Consider the following 15,964-nt stretch of genomic DNA (forward strand, 5'->3'; position numbering starts at 1 on the left):
CCACAAAAATATTTTGTTCATAACGCGTGCTCATAGTATTTGCATCGCTCTCGGGTGGTGTTGGCATTTGCGTTTGGGGCCATCATTTTTTTAAAGAACGCGTTTATAAGAAAGAATATTGAGTGAACATAGCAAACTTTCGGCAATGTTGTCCACTTTTCACTGTTGCATTTATATTGTAATCAAGATTAATGCCTTTTCGCACAATCAAAAGTTATGACAACGGCGTTTTTCTAATCTATAAAAAAGAAATGTACGCAAGGGGGCGCCTTGAAGTTTCCTCCCGTGATGCGCGTAACCAGCGAAGTGAACAAGATTTGATCTGGTATCGTCACTTTGAGATAAGGAGGCTCGCGTTGGCAGTTTTACGGCACAGCGCTGAAGCATCACTGCGGAAGCATCACTGCTGAAGGGATTCTACGCCACCGACTAAGGCATCATCCAGATCTCCGCCAGATCTCCGCCATGGTGGGCATTGCAAGGACGGCCAGCTTGTCGGCATCACGAGGCGACTTGTTCAGGCTAATGGGCGGCGGAGGCTCCGAAGTTCCCCATCTTGTCTGGAGAAACGTAGGTTCATTCACCCGTGCAGTGCGCCGGTATAGCGCGTTTCTCGCACCCACTTGGTCGCTTGGCGAGTGTTTGCATCCGCTGAGCAACATTTAGGCATTGTTCCAACCTTGTGTCGCGTCATAGCGCGCCTCGGGCTTCCGCTGTTGCGAAGTGCCCCCCGGCTTGCAGGGGGCCGCTTGGCAGCAGCTCCTGTCCCGATGGCAGGTTCGTCCGCATACCTTCGCGAGCGGTAATTCGCTGCGCCGCTGCCTGCGCGCTACATATATGCAGGTTGGAGGAGGAAAGGTGGTCGTTCCTCTTTGTCGAGTGCTTGTTTTGCTACCCCCAGAAACTGTTCGTGTTTGCGGGCTTGCCTTTTGTACATACAACAGGAACACAAATCTTCATTTAAGGCAGTTGTTAGAAGGTACGAGTAAGCTATTCGTACTGGGCCTTGCACGCCGCGAGCACGGCGACTGTGGCATCTCACGTAGGTGTCAAGAGGACTTGGTGCTCTTACCTCTAGGTTTTTTTTACGTCACTGCTGAGGGGTTGCAATAGAGCTTGCGTGTACCCTGCAGCCTAGAAGCCGTGGTAAAACATTGTCGTCAGGCGCCTGGGTGAGGGGTGGTAGGGTGCGATATAGGACATTGTAGCGTACTTTGTACTTGGGGAAGCACAGATAAAGCCACTGGCCACTGATGTAATGTCTCGCGTGTCCTGCAAATGCAGGACATCAGGTCCGTGGCTTGTTCTTTGCGAAACAGTGAACTGCGGACGATTGTTAGCAGAGTTTCTCTTCGCTCTCTTTTTAACAAGTAGAAATGAGTGCGGATAAGTCACCTGGACGGACATCTGCAGCTTACATGTAAGTGAATGTCTGCAGCTGTACTACTTGCTACGTGAGCTGCAGATGTCTGAGCAGAATAAATGTAAGCCTATTAGGGCAACGGCTCATTATATGCAAGCCTAGCATGCGAAGTTCCACAGTGAGTTGAGTGTATGTCTTGACCGGATCTTAACGCGCAACCGGATCTAGTCCTCGGTGATGTCACTGTCTTGGGCCGGTGCTTCTCGCGGAATATCCTTGGCCGTGTGCATTCCCTCTTGAGTTGATGCACGAGTTACTTCACTTGCGCACGCGCGATGCTTAACATGCGGCGTGGATTGTGTCTGCATCATCCTTGCCGACGCGCTTGTGCTTATATTTGTCGATGTCGCTATGGTACTGAACATATCGCGTTGTTTGTACAGACGTCGCTGCATCACGAAACAGAGGCAAAGACGTTTGTAAAGCTGGATATAATTCACTACTTCGGGATAAGGATGACCAACCTCGCGTATATCTGTTCTACATTGTCTGTCCTTCGCGGTTAATACTTATGCTCTTGCTTGCGTGAAAGATCTTGCGACGCTAGTTTCATCGGTGATTACCTTTTAATTCTCGCATGCCATTGCGCCTCCCGCAATTCCAGATGCGTTTAACCATATTCGGCATAATTCCGCTACTCGGGAAGAACAACGAATGCTAAGCTTCCATAGAGCTTGGCGGCTTCGTCAAGTGCTTCGAGTTAATGCGTGCCATATAGCGGTAAAGGGACGTACACACGTTGGCACTTCCTCGGAGGCCAATCTTCCGGAAGGAGAGATTGGTGCCCGGATAAGGGAGCTGGTTCCATGGATTGCTGCCGACAACGAAAGCTTGCCAAAACGCCGCTGCTCCCTTTGTCGGCGTTGACCGTCGCCCCGCATTGTTCGCGCGCGCTCACCACGTGCGTGTGTACGACGTGGGACGTTTCTCGTTCCGAGCTGCTTGGGAGTCCCGCATGCTCGGTTATCGTGTTTTTTTTTCTCCTCCTTCCCGGTGTTGCTTTCTGTCTGTCAGCTCCTTTGGTTTTTGTTGTTGTTGCGCGAACTTTAAAGCTTGCAGCACGGCCATTGTGCTTCCCGCGCTGTCCTTTCCGGCTTAACAGGGACCGAGGAAGTGTATTCTTGAGAATGTGCCGGCCGTGGCGAGGCCGACAGGAGAAGGGCATCGCGAGTGCGGACTTCACCGCACCACTCGGGTTATTCCTTATACGTCGTTGCGTGCCCATTGTTTGTCTTGCCCGCGGAAAAGGATATAAGAAGCGTTTTTTCTGCTCGTTGGCCTTTTTCCGGCGTAGACGCTAGCGGCGTAGGCGTGTTGCGCGCAGCGATTAGGACCCGTCTTTTTCTGACGTGCCCACCGACTGGCTGCGTTGACGGGTCAATTTGTGCGCTACCCGTTGTCCGAGTCACCGCCCGCGGCTTGCCTGTTTGACGACGTGTTCAAGCGAAGCAAGTTCGTGTTGACTGTCCCCAGTCTGGGCGGCCAGTTTCTTTGCATCCACCTCATGGATTACAGCTGGTGCTGTCTACGGGATACTTCTTGGCTTGGCATGTGGCAGGCGGGATTATGCGGGCTTAAGTGTTGGGAAAACGTGGTAGAAAAAAAACTCTTTTTACAGCGAAGCTGTATATAGCTACCCCGCGGCGGTGGTCGATGTCCGGCCCTCTACACGTCACGTCGACACGAAAAAAACAGTTCATCTCCAGTTTCTCGCGTACGTAGCTCTGTCTAATGTAGGTATTCTGGAAAAAATCACACTGTAATTGGCCGTTCAGACGACTCTATCATTACGACGAGTTGGATTTAATTGTCATAATTGGTTATTTCACAGGGAAGTCGTAAACGTTACCGCATTCCCGTCTGCTGTACATGGCCGTCTACGGAGGGAGCATGGTCTACAGGGAGCATCCCAACACAATGAAATTAGTAAATGAAAGAAATGCTAAGAAATCTTACCTCGTTTCATACTGAACTGTAACTACAGAGCCATGTGTTTGAACTGTTACTTTGTACTGACACTCCATACTTTTGCACAGACTATATATTGAGCTCGCTTGACTAAGAGTAAAACTTCATTTGGCCTAGTTGGTACATAATTCTGAGCTTAAAACTTACAGCGCAAACACCTAAGACGGGCCACAAAAGGCAGATACGACACACGCTGGCACTAACTGACAACTTCTTTATTTCTTCGTCGTCTATGCATATATATGCCCTAGGCCATACAACTGCACAGGCGCACACATTACATTACAGAGATCTCCCAAATTATTGCATGCAAACGTAGGAAGTCAAATTCAGATGGGTGCAGGGACAAAGCTATGTCACTGATGCAATTATCACCTTGCCTTTTTATGTGGTAGGCCTCTAAGGCAAGGCGGCAAGCTCATTCATGCTTTTGCCAAGAATCGACGTCCCATCAAGTCGTGGCTCACAATTTTTGCAAGAGTTTTTATGCGCAACAACGTGCACTCCTCTATCTACATTTTTGTTTACTTTTTGTGCATGTTCCCTGCATGGTTCCTTAAACACATAAGGTCATCTATCAACTGAAGAAAGTTGCTTGCAGGCATAGTGGTCTTTTGGCGTTTTGTGCACCGAACAAGCTTTTAAAGCTACGCACCTGCGGAGAGGGCAGAGGAGGATGCCAAATTCGGCATGCTTCATACGTGTTGTGCGACGTCGGCGTGGTTTATACCATTCCACTCTCATGTGGTAAGACATAGCTTGGCTAGATAGGGCATTGCGTCAATGAGCGACTCAAGGAACATGCGCAACAAGTTAACAAAAATGTAGATAGAGGAGCGCACCTTGGTGCGCATATAAACTCTCGCAACAATTGTGAGGCACAACTTGATGGGACGTCGATTCTTGGCAAAAGCAAAAATGAGCATGCGCGGCTTGCCTTAGAGGCCTACCACAAAAAAGGCAGAGTGATAATTGCATCAGTAAGATATCTTTGTCCATGCATCCATCTGAATTTGACTTTTTACGTTTGCGTATGTGATAATTTGGCAGATCTCTGTAATGTAATCTGAGTGCCTGCGCGGTTGTGTGGTCTAGGGTTTATATTGCATCGACGAAGAAGAAATAAAGAAGTTGTTCGCACCAGTGTGTCGTATCTTCATTTTGTGGTTCGTCTTAGGTGTTTGTGCTGCAAGTTTAAGTTGCTTGACTAAGCCACTCCTAATTAACAGTGGCTTGTATAATGAGGCCGATCAGTGGTATTTTGCATGGACTAGCACACAAATATGATAAATGTCAAAGTACTAAATTAAGAAATTAAGAATCATCACACAAACAAGCTACATAATTTAGTGCTGTATTTCTGAGCAAGCTATTAAGCATTATCGGAACCAGAACCCACCTTCTGATTATGAGACATGCCGTAGTGAGTAACCCCAAATTAATTTGGACAACCTGGGGTTCTTTAACATGCACCTGTCTGAGTACACGGGTGCTTTTGCATTTCACTCTCATGGAAATGCGGTTTTGTTTAAGACTAGATTTGCGAAAGTTCCAAACAGGATCCCGCCTATATTTTTACAGTGGGTGCTCTTTAAATGGAGCCTCAAGGTGCCAGGGAAATTGGTTCCATTTACCAGGCGTTCTATTTACTGAGACATTTCAGAGAGCCAACCCACCATCAGGATGGTGTCCTACTTAAGCGGCAGTTTCGAAGCGATTTTCGTTTATCGAGATTCCATTGTAGTCCATAATAGTGGATGAGTTGTGTTCTGCATGGACACTTTAGCATGGCTACCATGTTTAGTTGAATATTGTGCAAGCAGCAATATTTCACTGTACCCAGTGCAATATATAAAGCTAGCAATGTAACATGTTGCAAATGCAGCCACAAACAAGTACCTTCCTTGGTCATATCCAGTAGCAGCATCTTTAGACGAAATTAGTCATGCTTCTTCACGTTTAAATGCCTTGTTTTCAGAAATCAAATCGTCCTTAACACATTGGCCTCCAATCGTGTCATCCCCTGAGCTGAGGTCATTTGAGATTGCATTTAACTGCCCTTCAAATAGCATACTGGTCTTATTTAAAAAGCACATGGCATCACAGGCACCACCTAGATATAGAATTCAAGCAGCAACGCAGTAGCAGACATTCTGAGGTAGAAGCCTAACTTATTTTGAAATGGGATGCATACTCAAAACACTGGTATGCAATAGCAGACAGGGCTGATAGTGTAACAACCAGGACAGATTTAACGGACATAAAGGAGCAAAATTGTGTGAGCTTCGAATTATTATTCTCTCTGAGGTACCATGCAGTCCAGTTATAAAATGGGGATCAAAATAAAGTAAATAAAATACTGTTCATGCTACCTTCCAGGGTGCACACTACATTCCCTTTCTTTGAATGTGAATTTGCTACATTTCCACGGGTTGCCAAATGTATAGGTGTATTGTTGGTCGAGGGTGGTGGAATGGATACAGGTCTCAGGCTAGAGGAAATATTTCGAGAAGGAGACTTGCCAGGTTGAACAACGAATGTCTCAGGCTGGAGCCATTAGGTTCCCTTGCAAAGATGTTGGCTCCAGCTAGAGACTTCCTTTGTTGGACAACTGTTGATGACTAATTTCGCCATCTTTTCATTTACCCTCGTCTTATTCAACTTATTGCTCCACACAGGAGCAGCACTTCCTTTAAAAAATAAAGATATTAATGAGCTCAAAGGCTTTGTGCATGGCTGCATCCCCAAGTGCAAAAATTTGTTTTCAATGAATGACAGCGGTGGTACCTTTCTTGAGAATTCAATAAGAAGAACCAAAAATTAAGCTAACAGACTGGCTATGACGACAAGTAAACATGAATTGATGTGGAGTGCCATTTCATTTTGCACCAGGCTTGGGGCCAGCCAGACTTCTTTCTAAAATTGAGAATTTTTCTAATAAAATACATATTAAGAGTATTCTCTTCATAATCTGAAAATTAAAAAAAATCTTATTTGGCTATTCATATTTAGTTGGAAACAGTGCGAAGGGCACTGACGAAGTAAGGGGTTATGCAGTAATGCCACAGAGGGCTGGCTGAGAACAGATTCAATTTTAGAACAGACAAACAGCTAAGTACTTTGGAATGCTGCCTACTAGCCATAAAAACCAAAGCAGGAAGCAGTTGTACAAAATAATGTATGCGCATGAAAAATGCATCTGATCATCGGTTCGCTGACATGTACGACATTTACTTGTCAGTTAACAAAACATGTGTTACACTAAAACATTTCTCCTACAATTTGGCAATTCTGTGGGCTTTGATTATTGCTCGGGTCAGTTGGTTGCTGTGGTTACTGCTACTAGTGTACGGTGAAGTGTAATGTAGATGGGTAAGTGCTACTGACAACTATGAACATTGGCAAATTTTACTACACCAGGGTAATGCATGCATTGTCCTACTGCAGCTCACAGTTCTCTGTAGCACTTTCCCATCTGTCTCGCCTCACACTGTTCCATCTATAGCGCTTCATCATACTCATACTGTAATATGCACCACCAACTGACACAAAATTCTACCCTTCTGAAGTTCTTACTGCTACTTCGCACTCGTCACATTCAAGCCGCCAGGTGTACTGAGCCCAATGTAGTACAACTGCATAGACTGGCAGCTCCTGTCATGGATTTGTTCTGGTGTAATGGTACCACAGAAGCAAACGAAGACAAAGAAATGCAGGACACAAGCGCCTAACCTCAACTCTCGCTTTAATAAGAAAACAGACATCATCTACAACACAGTGACAGCAAGTGACGTCATTAATTCAAAAACAAATTCTTCGTGCAATGTAACTGAGAATGACTGATGCATTTGTCCTTTTCGCGCTAATCTGCCAAAGCTTAATTATCTTATGTGCGTCTGCTCATAATTTCTGGCTACGAGCTTGAAGAACACAGGAACGAACCAATCTATTTTGCAGTGCATCACTATATGTGAATGAGAGTTATTCCACACAAAGTTCATTAGCCACAATCTCAAATTAATACAATGTGTGTATGTAATGCAAGTATGACAGGAATGGAATGGCCGACTGTCACATAACCTCCGTTGCACAGTGCACCGCTTGCAAATTGTGCTGCGCGCAACAAATTAATTTGTTTTCCTGGCTTGTCTTTTTTCTCGTCAGAGCAAATCTCTCTTCACATCTTTCATACAGAAAAAAATTTTTGCCCGTAGAGACCAGCTACATAATTACCCATGAAAGTCACAAATGCTTACGAAACAACTGCAACCACTTTTCCACTTTATCTCATTCATTATATTCCATGTTCATGCCTAATTTAGTTGCGTAAATCATTGTTTTCTCAGGCCCTTGTAAGGAGAGTTTTGTGCTGTAATAAAAGGCAGAAGCCAAAAAAAGGAAAGGTTGGCTGTGGCTTGAATCACAATATGCATCTAGTGAGCTAGGCTGCAAGCGTTGTGTAGTCTGCAGCCATTATAAGGCCGTGCCTACATTGGACAGAGCGGATGTTCTATTAATGCGAAATCAGGGAGATTGAGGGAGTATGAGTCATCCGTGTGAAACAATCCTCCCTCACACAATGTTAAATACTGCAAAGAATGTGACTGCGGTCCTGTGTTCCACAAAACTTGCGTTGTAGCCAGGTATTACGACCTGACAACATGCAAGGTAATTGTGGCTTGCAACATATAAAAAGAATGACGAATGTATCAGTGAACCATTAGTTGCACTGCATAAAGAATTTCTTTTAACAGATATCAGGGGAAACGAGAGGAATGCTGTCCAGTGAAGCGGTTTCGTTCCTTCCGTGTACATGACGTGCTTGGTATCGACCTCAGGTTGCCCCTTCATCGTCGGTGTTCGTTTATTTCTTTGGGAACTGATGTCGGGGCGTGTGCCCCTCGCTATGGGGACGAAAAAAAGAAAAAGCGTTGGGAAACGGCGCGTGCTGCGTCGCGAGGCCAGGCTCCCCTTGCAGCTGCTGTCGTGAGGCCCACCTGCGGAAGTATATTGACGCGATGGCGCCTGCCCGTCCGGCCGGCCGGCCGGCCAGCCAGCCAGCGCCGCTTCGCTTTGAGCGTCTTGGCTCTGCCGGACGGGCTCGTTTTCGCAGGCCCTGCTTGGGGTGTGGTGCCCACTCTGTTGGTCCGTGGGTGTCCTGTGTGGAAAAAAGCGCGCGCCACGACGGGGCATGCCAATGCTCGTGGTCGTCGGAGGTGTCCGTAGATTGCCTTCGCCCTGAGCGCCCACGCTCTCTGGTCCAGATAGCGGGTGTTCGACCACAGCGGGGGAAAATAAATACAAGCGCAGAGACGCGCAGCGCCCGGCACATGTCTCTGCGACACGTACGCGAAAAGGAATGTCCTCGACGCGAATCGTGGCCGTATAGCGGCCCCGTCGCGGGTAGGTGCGCATTCTAGCTCGACACGGTACATGCTATGTGCAGAAAGGTTGCAGTCTGGGTCAGTTGGCACATATTCTTAAGATTTAAACCAGTCAGAAGGCGTGTGCCACGTCTCTCCTCTGTCTTCTTCTTTTGACTGGTTTAAATGGTATGTGTCCCGCGACTGTGGTATCTGCGGTGGATACGGGCAACTAAGCTTGCGGAGGTGTTCTGCACAAGGAAAACATTTTAGCGGAAAGACCATGTGTACATATGACGATGCTATGGTATGGTATGATGAACTTTATTTAATGTATGAGTTACCAAATAAAGTATCTAAGCTTTCGGACACAGCACAGCCCAAGCGCGGCCGCGTTTTTTAGAGAACGTTTGCAAAGGCAGCACCGGGTAACCATTCAAAGCTGTGTGACCGGCAACCTCGGAACTTGCTGCTGACGCGATTTTCCTGCAGCGTTTTCGTTGTCGCAAGACGAAGTAACCCGAACCCATTAAATATAATAAAAGAAGACGAAGCACAAGTATTAGCCAGACATTCAGCATGATCTTAAACTTAAAAAAAAAGAACGGGAGCCGCGGCTTCTGTGCGCTGATAGCGTCAATTAAAATAGTCCCGCTTTCTTGTCCATGTGTGGGCGTTAATTATACAGTCTACTTGAGGGTGCGGTAAAGTTAGTTGATGGTAAATTGGAACGTATTTGAAATATCTCTCATTGTGTTCAGTCATTCGCGTTCTCATCTGTCGCGGGCGCCAATAAATGGCGCGAATCACAGCACTCGCGTAGAATCACCTGATGCGAACCTATGTGACGCGTCTTCTCATTTTCGTTTTAGAGCGCAGCTCTTTGGCGTCCGTTCCTGGGTTTCGCGTCGTCGTCGGCGTTGTCGGCGTTGTCGTCGGCCTCGTAACCAGCTCGCCGACGAATCTGCTGCTCCGCCGCCGCGCATGCGCGCTGTCGGCTCTCCGGGCGAGGGAGGATGATGGAAGGGAGGAGGAGAGACTGTGGAGGAGGGCTGGCTACACAAATGGCTCTTTGGCGTCCGTTCCTGGGTTTCGCGTCGTCGTCGGCGTCGTCGTCGGCGTTGTCGTCGGCCTCGTAACCAGCTCGCCGACGAATCTGCTCCGCCGCCGCGCATGCGCGCTGTCGGCTCTCCGGGCGAGGGAGGATGATGGAAGGGAGGAGGAGAGACTGTGGAGGAGGGCTGGCTACACAAATGGCTCTTTGGCGTCCGTTCCTGGGTTTCGCGTCACCGTCGGCGTTATCGTCGGCCTCGTAACCAGCTCCGCCCCCCTTTCATCCCCCCAGCGCTAGCAGCGACCGACTGATACCGCTTTCGTGAGTCCGCTACCGCACTCACGAAAGACGTCGTGCACTTCCTGCAACTCGCATTAACCGTCCATCGATCCACACCGATGTTAGTAGTGGGGGACTTTAATGTTGACATAAAGACAAACAGCAATTTCCTAACACTTAGGGCCCGTACATGGTCGCTCCGCACGTCCGTTCCGCCCTCGTCCGGTCGCGTGCGGATAGCTCTCTACTGGCGAGCGAAGAGCGGACGCAAGTTTCCCGTCCGGCCGCCTGCTCGTCTCTCATTGGCTGGTCCGAGGCGGATAGTTCGGCTGTCGTCACAGCAAACATGGCGCGTGCTCGAAGCGAAGCGAAGCTGGGACGCAAGGCCTAGGCTACAGCCGCGTCAGAAACAGTCTATTTTTTTCTCCTTTTTGTGATTTTTACCAGAGATATGTGGCACCCACGGAGATAGTCATCGGAAGAAGCAAGCCGGTGTACGCTTCCAGACCTCATCAGTGCGTGCGATCGCCAACAGAAACAGACGGAGCGCAGGAAGTGTGTGTTGTGTTTACGAGAGCGTCGGAAGAAATATTTCAAGCCGTCGACTTCGTGATTTCTTGTGCCATGCTTCGCGTGTGCGTCGCAGACGAGAACTCCATCACATACACGTGCATTCTGAGCAGCACACACGTTCAAGGCGTGGCGAAATAAGTAGCGTCCGATTGGCGCACCCAGCGTACACGTTTGGTTTCTGCTCTGTGTATGCCGATCGTTGCCGCGGTGTGGTGAACGCCAGCCCTTCGCAACTTACCAAAAGTAACGATACGATCAGTAGCGATAAGTTTTTATCGCCTAGTTATCGCTGCCATTCTGCGTGTGCTATACTGCGTATGAGCCGTTTTGCCGGCTGCGATGCGCCGTGGTGATCGCGACGTTCGAGCTGTGCTCTTGCCGTTATGAAGTGCGTTTGCGAGCTACAAATCGTGATATATATGTGCGATGTGTTGCAGCGTTACTGGGTGTAGAAGTGGTCGTACTACGCGATGTTCGTGTGCTCAGAACTGAGCTGAGCATAAGTGTTGCCGATTGCGTTTTCTTATGTAGTAGCCCGATAGAGAAGCCCTATCACACCGGCCTTTTCTGCTTCGTACATCTATCGTTTGTTTCAAAAGTTGTTACTGCACGGTTAAAGATGCTTCTATCGGTGGGGGGAAATTAGGGAACAACATTATAATTGCATACGTCAAGACGTTCAGCGCTGTCGTGAAATGTGGACGCGCCTGAGAGCACTAATGTCATGAATGCAATTAAAAATTCCCAAGACAGTGTTAAGAGAACGGTTAAAAAAGAACACATATGAGAAGGTAAGCACAGCAGCTTGTGAACCCGCTCCTACAATACCTCGACCCGCGTCTGTTTGTAAATGTATGTTTTCTTGCGTTTGTCAATTTTTTTTCTATTTCCCAGATTTCTTTACGTTGGAGTTCTTCTTAGTTCTCGCATTTGTGTGTGAATACGTGCCTGTTTCCATGCGTTCTTGCGCTTACCATTATTTCTGTCCTTTTATATTATATTAGCATTTGCTTTTGCTAGTTGTCTTTCAGGAAAGTCATTACACATTTTCATAAACCAATCTCATTCAAAGCACTAACTCATGTACACGGCAGGGCAGGCCTCTTCCATCTCATTAAAACCTTTCTCACTGGTCTACCTCGTCTTCTCAGTCTGCCTACTCGCTGTGTTTTCTGTCCTTGCTTCTTGTGTTGTTGCTGCAGTGTGATTAACCAACTTGCTCAAAACAGATTTTCATCGCCTATGAAAACAGAAAGGTTTAAAGATAGATTTTCTTAAAAGCGTCATGGGGGTTGCACAGCAACTTAGCCTCTTACCTCAGTTCATGTTTATGCATCAGTGCATGTGGCAGCTCGCCAGAAGTGCACATGAAAGGGTGCCATATTGTGAAACTACACCTTGCTATGCTGCTGCATTTTTCATGCAATCAGTCTTAGTAAACGGATGGTTTCGCTGCCCATCACATATGATGGCAAAAAAGTACAACACGAATAACACTGTGCAGTGGGGTGTCATTTCCTGTCTGATGCTTTTGTCGTTGCAAAGAAATTTTTCAGTAAATGGAGCCCAGCAAAGCAGTGCACTGATAGCTTTTGCAACTTTCACCATTTATTACTTCACAAATGTCATTGTTTGAACCTGGCCATCGATCACTATGCCGATGGCTTGTGAATTAAATAATTGCCTCAATAAAACACATTCAACTTCACTCAGAATTTTTTAGTACAAACAATGCTAGCAAAGCTATTCAGGGTGAATAATTGTGCTTCCATTGGTGTTACTTGCCGTGAGATAAACAAATACAACAATGGCTGCGACATGACTGTGATTTGACGTGCAGACTGCTAATGGTGCATTTCAAGCGTGCCCTCGACTACTGCTATTAATAGCTGCCCGACTGAGTATTTTGGGCCTAACTAAGCTAATGATGTTTGATAATTGTTCTCCTATTCACATTACTTGCCTGGGCCAGGTAACCAAAATAAACAATGCCACCACATGAATGTGTGTTTGTATGCAAGCTGCCAACAGTGGCTGTCATTTTCTCATTGAGTGCTGCCGTTTCACAAACAGTGGCGACGACTTGACTGCGCTTTGACGTGCAGACTGCTAATGGTGCCTTTCAAGCGTGCCCTCGACTACTGCTATGAATAGTTACCCGACTGAGTATTTTGGGCCTAACTAAGCTAATGATGTTTGATAATTGTTCTCCTATTCGCATTACTTGCCTGGGCCAGGTAACCAAAATAAGCAATGCCACCACATGAATGTGTGTTTGCATGCAAGCTGCCAACAGTGGCTGTCATTTTCTCATTGAGTGCTGCCGTTTCACAAACAGTGGCGACGACTTGACTGCGCTTTGACGTGCAGACTGCTAATGGTGCCTTTCAAGCGTGCCCTCGACTACTGCTATGAATAGTTACCCGACTGAGTATTTTGGGCCTAACTAAGCTAATGATGTTTGATAATTGTTCTCCTATTCGCATTACTTGCCTGGGCCAGGTAACCAAAATAAGCAATGCCACCACATGAATGTGTGTTTGCATGCAAGCTGCCAACAGTGGCTGTCATTTTCGCATTGAGTGCTGCCGTTTCACCAACAGTGGCGACGACTTGACTGCGCTTTGACGTGCAGACTGCTAATGGTGCCTTTCAAGCGTGCCCTCGACTACTGCTATTAATAGTTACCCGACTGAGTATTTTGGGCCCAACTAAGCTAATGATGTTTGATAATTGTTCTCCTATTCGCATTACTTGCCTGGGCCAGGTAACCAAAATAAACAATGCCACCACATGAATGTGTGTTTGCATGCAAGCTGCCAACAGTGGCTGTCATTTTCGCATTGAGTGCTGCCGTTTCACCAACAGTGGCAACGACTTGACTGCGCTTTGACGTGCAGACTGCTAATGGTGCCTTTCAAGCGTGCCCTCGACTACTGCTATGAATAGTTACCCGACTGAGTATTTTGGGCCTAACTAAGCTAATGATGTTTGATAATTGTTCTCCTATTCGCATTACTTGCCTGGGCCAGGTAACCAAAATAAACAATGCCACCACATGAACGTGTGTTTGCATGCAAGCTGCCAACAGTGGCTGTCATTTTCGCATTGAGTGCTGCCGTTTCACCAACAGTGGCGACGACTTGACTGCGCTTTGACGTGCAGACTGCTAATGATGCCTTTCAAGCGTGCCCTCGACTACTGCTATTAATAGTTACCCGAATTAGTATTTTGGGCCTCACTAAGCTAATGATGTTTCATAATTGTTTTCTTAGTCACATTACTTGCCTGGGCCAGGTAACCAAAATAAACAATGCCACCACATGAATGTGTGTTTGCATGCAAACTGCTAAAGTGGCGGTCAATTTCGCGTTGACTACTGCTGTTTCACCTACAATGGCTACGACATAGCTGCAGTTTGAAGTGCAGATGCTGAAGGTGCCTTTCAAGCATACCCCGATGACTGTTATTTCATGGTGTACTTGATGTACACCAACGTGTACAGCTATTTTAAAAATTAAAATAGCATTACAACATGGGCTCATGTCATTTAGAACATACTCAAAAATTTTTAGAAGTGGAAACAAAGTTTCCACTTACCGTATGCTCATCGGATACAAAGGCTCAACTCTTTGTATCCCAGCTGCAACACATGTTGCCATTAGGAAGTGCTGCACCACAACTTCTGTGCGGTAGTTAGACCCCACTGAAACACGTGTTACATCAGTGCTTTGATACAGCCACACAGATTGCACAACCTGAGGAGCAGTTACCCGCCGTGATTGCTTAGTGGTTGTGGTGTTGGGCTGCTAAGCATGAGGCTGCGGGATTGACTGCCAGCCACAGCGGCTGCATGCAGAGGAGGAGGATTTACATATGTAACAGTTACTCATCCCTTGAAATGTGAATGACCCAAACCTTCGCGAGCATATCAGTCGCAACCATCCAGCAGCACATAGTAGAAGTACAAGCACAAGTAGAATAGTACCAACGTCTCAGCTGGTTTGTTGTGATTACCTTGCCTACAAGTTTCTTGTTTATATTGGATAGGTTTCCTACTTCCTACAAATAGCTTGTATACATATTTGACCTGCACCACAAAGAGCTGATGTGACAAAAAATGTGTACACCGTAGTGTTATGTTGCTTTTCATGGTGTCTCAGTTTACTTAATACACTTTTGAATTTACAGATTGCTTCACATGTTTATAGCTAAACACCACTGAAAACTACTTGCATTGTGACTGCAAGGTCACAACACGAGGATTTGTGTGGTATCCTTCCTGTTCATCGGTGTGTCCTTGCACTATAAATGTAAAATGTCACACCTGCAAACCTGAGCATCCACCCTTACATTTCAAACACTTTTTTGAATGCTCGGCAGTTATGCTTACAAGCACATTGTGACAGCAAATCTACACCACCTTAATTTAAGTGCGATGTAAAGGATTGTTTGTGCATATCCAAGCTGTTCTAGCGTGCTTGCAGGGATACAGCATTGTCCAGTGGCACCGTATAGTTCAGGCGTAACAGTGAACTAGTAAACAAAGCGGCTTATAATACTAAGTTGACCCATATGTAGGAGCATTATTTTATCTAACCCACACGCAAAGTTGCTTTCAGTGTATTGAATAACCGCAGCTTTGATTTACCAAGTTATATTACTGCACGCACAGAGCGCTGAAACAAAGTCTGTACAATGGTGAGAAATGTGCCAAGGAATGAAAGATTACTTGTGATGTGTGGATTTGAATAGCAGATGTGAATGCATACCCAATTCACCGGTATGCATGTTTTCTTTTGGAACAATTTTACATTTGGCACAGAGGCTGAGCCACTGCGGCCTCTTGACTGCAAATTTCTGTGCTCTCACAGTGCCAAAGGGGGTATCATTCATTTGGCTGCCCGAATAGTGAATACGTAAAGGAGCACAACCATCTTTCAGTTTTATGCAGAACACCTTGTGCATTACTCACAAAACTGAACCTAAGGAACTATTTGCTGGTTTGCTATGCAAATAAAAAAAATGGCAGTAACTGTTTCCCCACTTTTTGTGTGGCCCTGTGTTCCACCGTGTGTGCCTTCTTTTCATTGTCATGTGCATGTTAAAACACCAACTAATTAAGAAAGCCGAACACGAAACTACTAACTACATCAACCTTTTCACACCACAAGATGTCACTGAACTCACTGCTAAGCTACACTTGATAATATCGGCTTGCTTTCAAATAAATGCAGGCACTGGCCAGCTGTTTATGTTATGCTATGCATTTTTCATTTTCCTAAAATATGTGTGCATGAGCTA

The 15,964-nt window shown here is 46.4% G+C and overlaps 1 pseudogene; it reads left to right on the plus strand.

Annotated features, from left to right (window-relative positions):
* Nucleotides 1–312: 312 nt before the first annotated feature.
* The window catches only part of LOC135917804 (formin-binding protein 1-like), an 86,314-nt pseudogene continuing 70,662 nt past the window's right edge, over nucleotides 313–15,964 (plus strand).

This window comes from Dermacentor albipictus, unplaced genomic scaffold (genome assembly GCF_038994185.2).
Source record: "Dermacentor albipictus isolate Rhodes 1998 colony unplaced genomic scaffold, USDA_Dalb.pri_finalv2 scaffold_13, whole genome shotgun sequence".
Classification (NCBI taxonomy): domain Eukaryota; kingdom Metazoa; phylum Arthropoda; class Arachnida; order Ixodida; family Ixodidae; genus Dermacentor; species Dermacentor albipictus.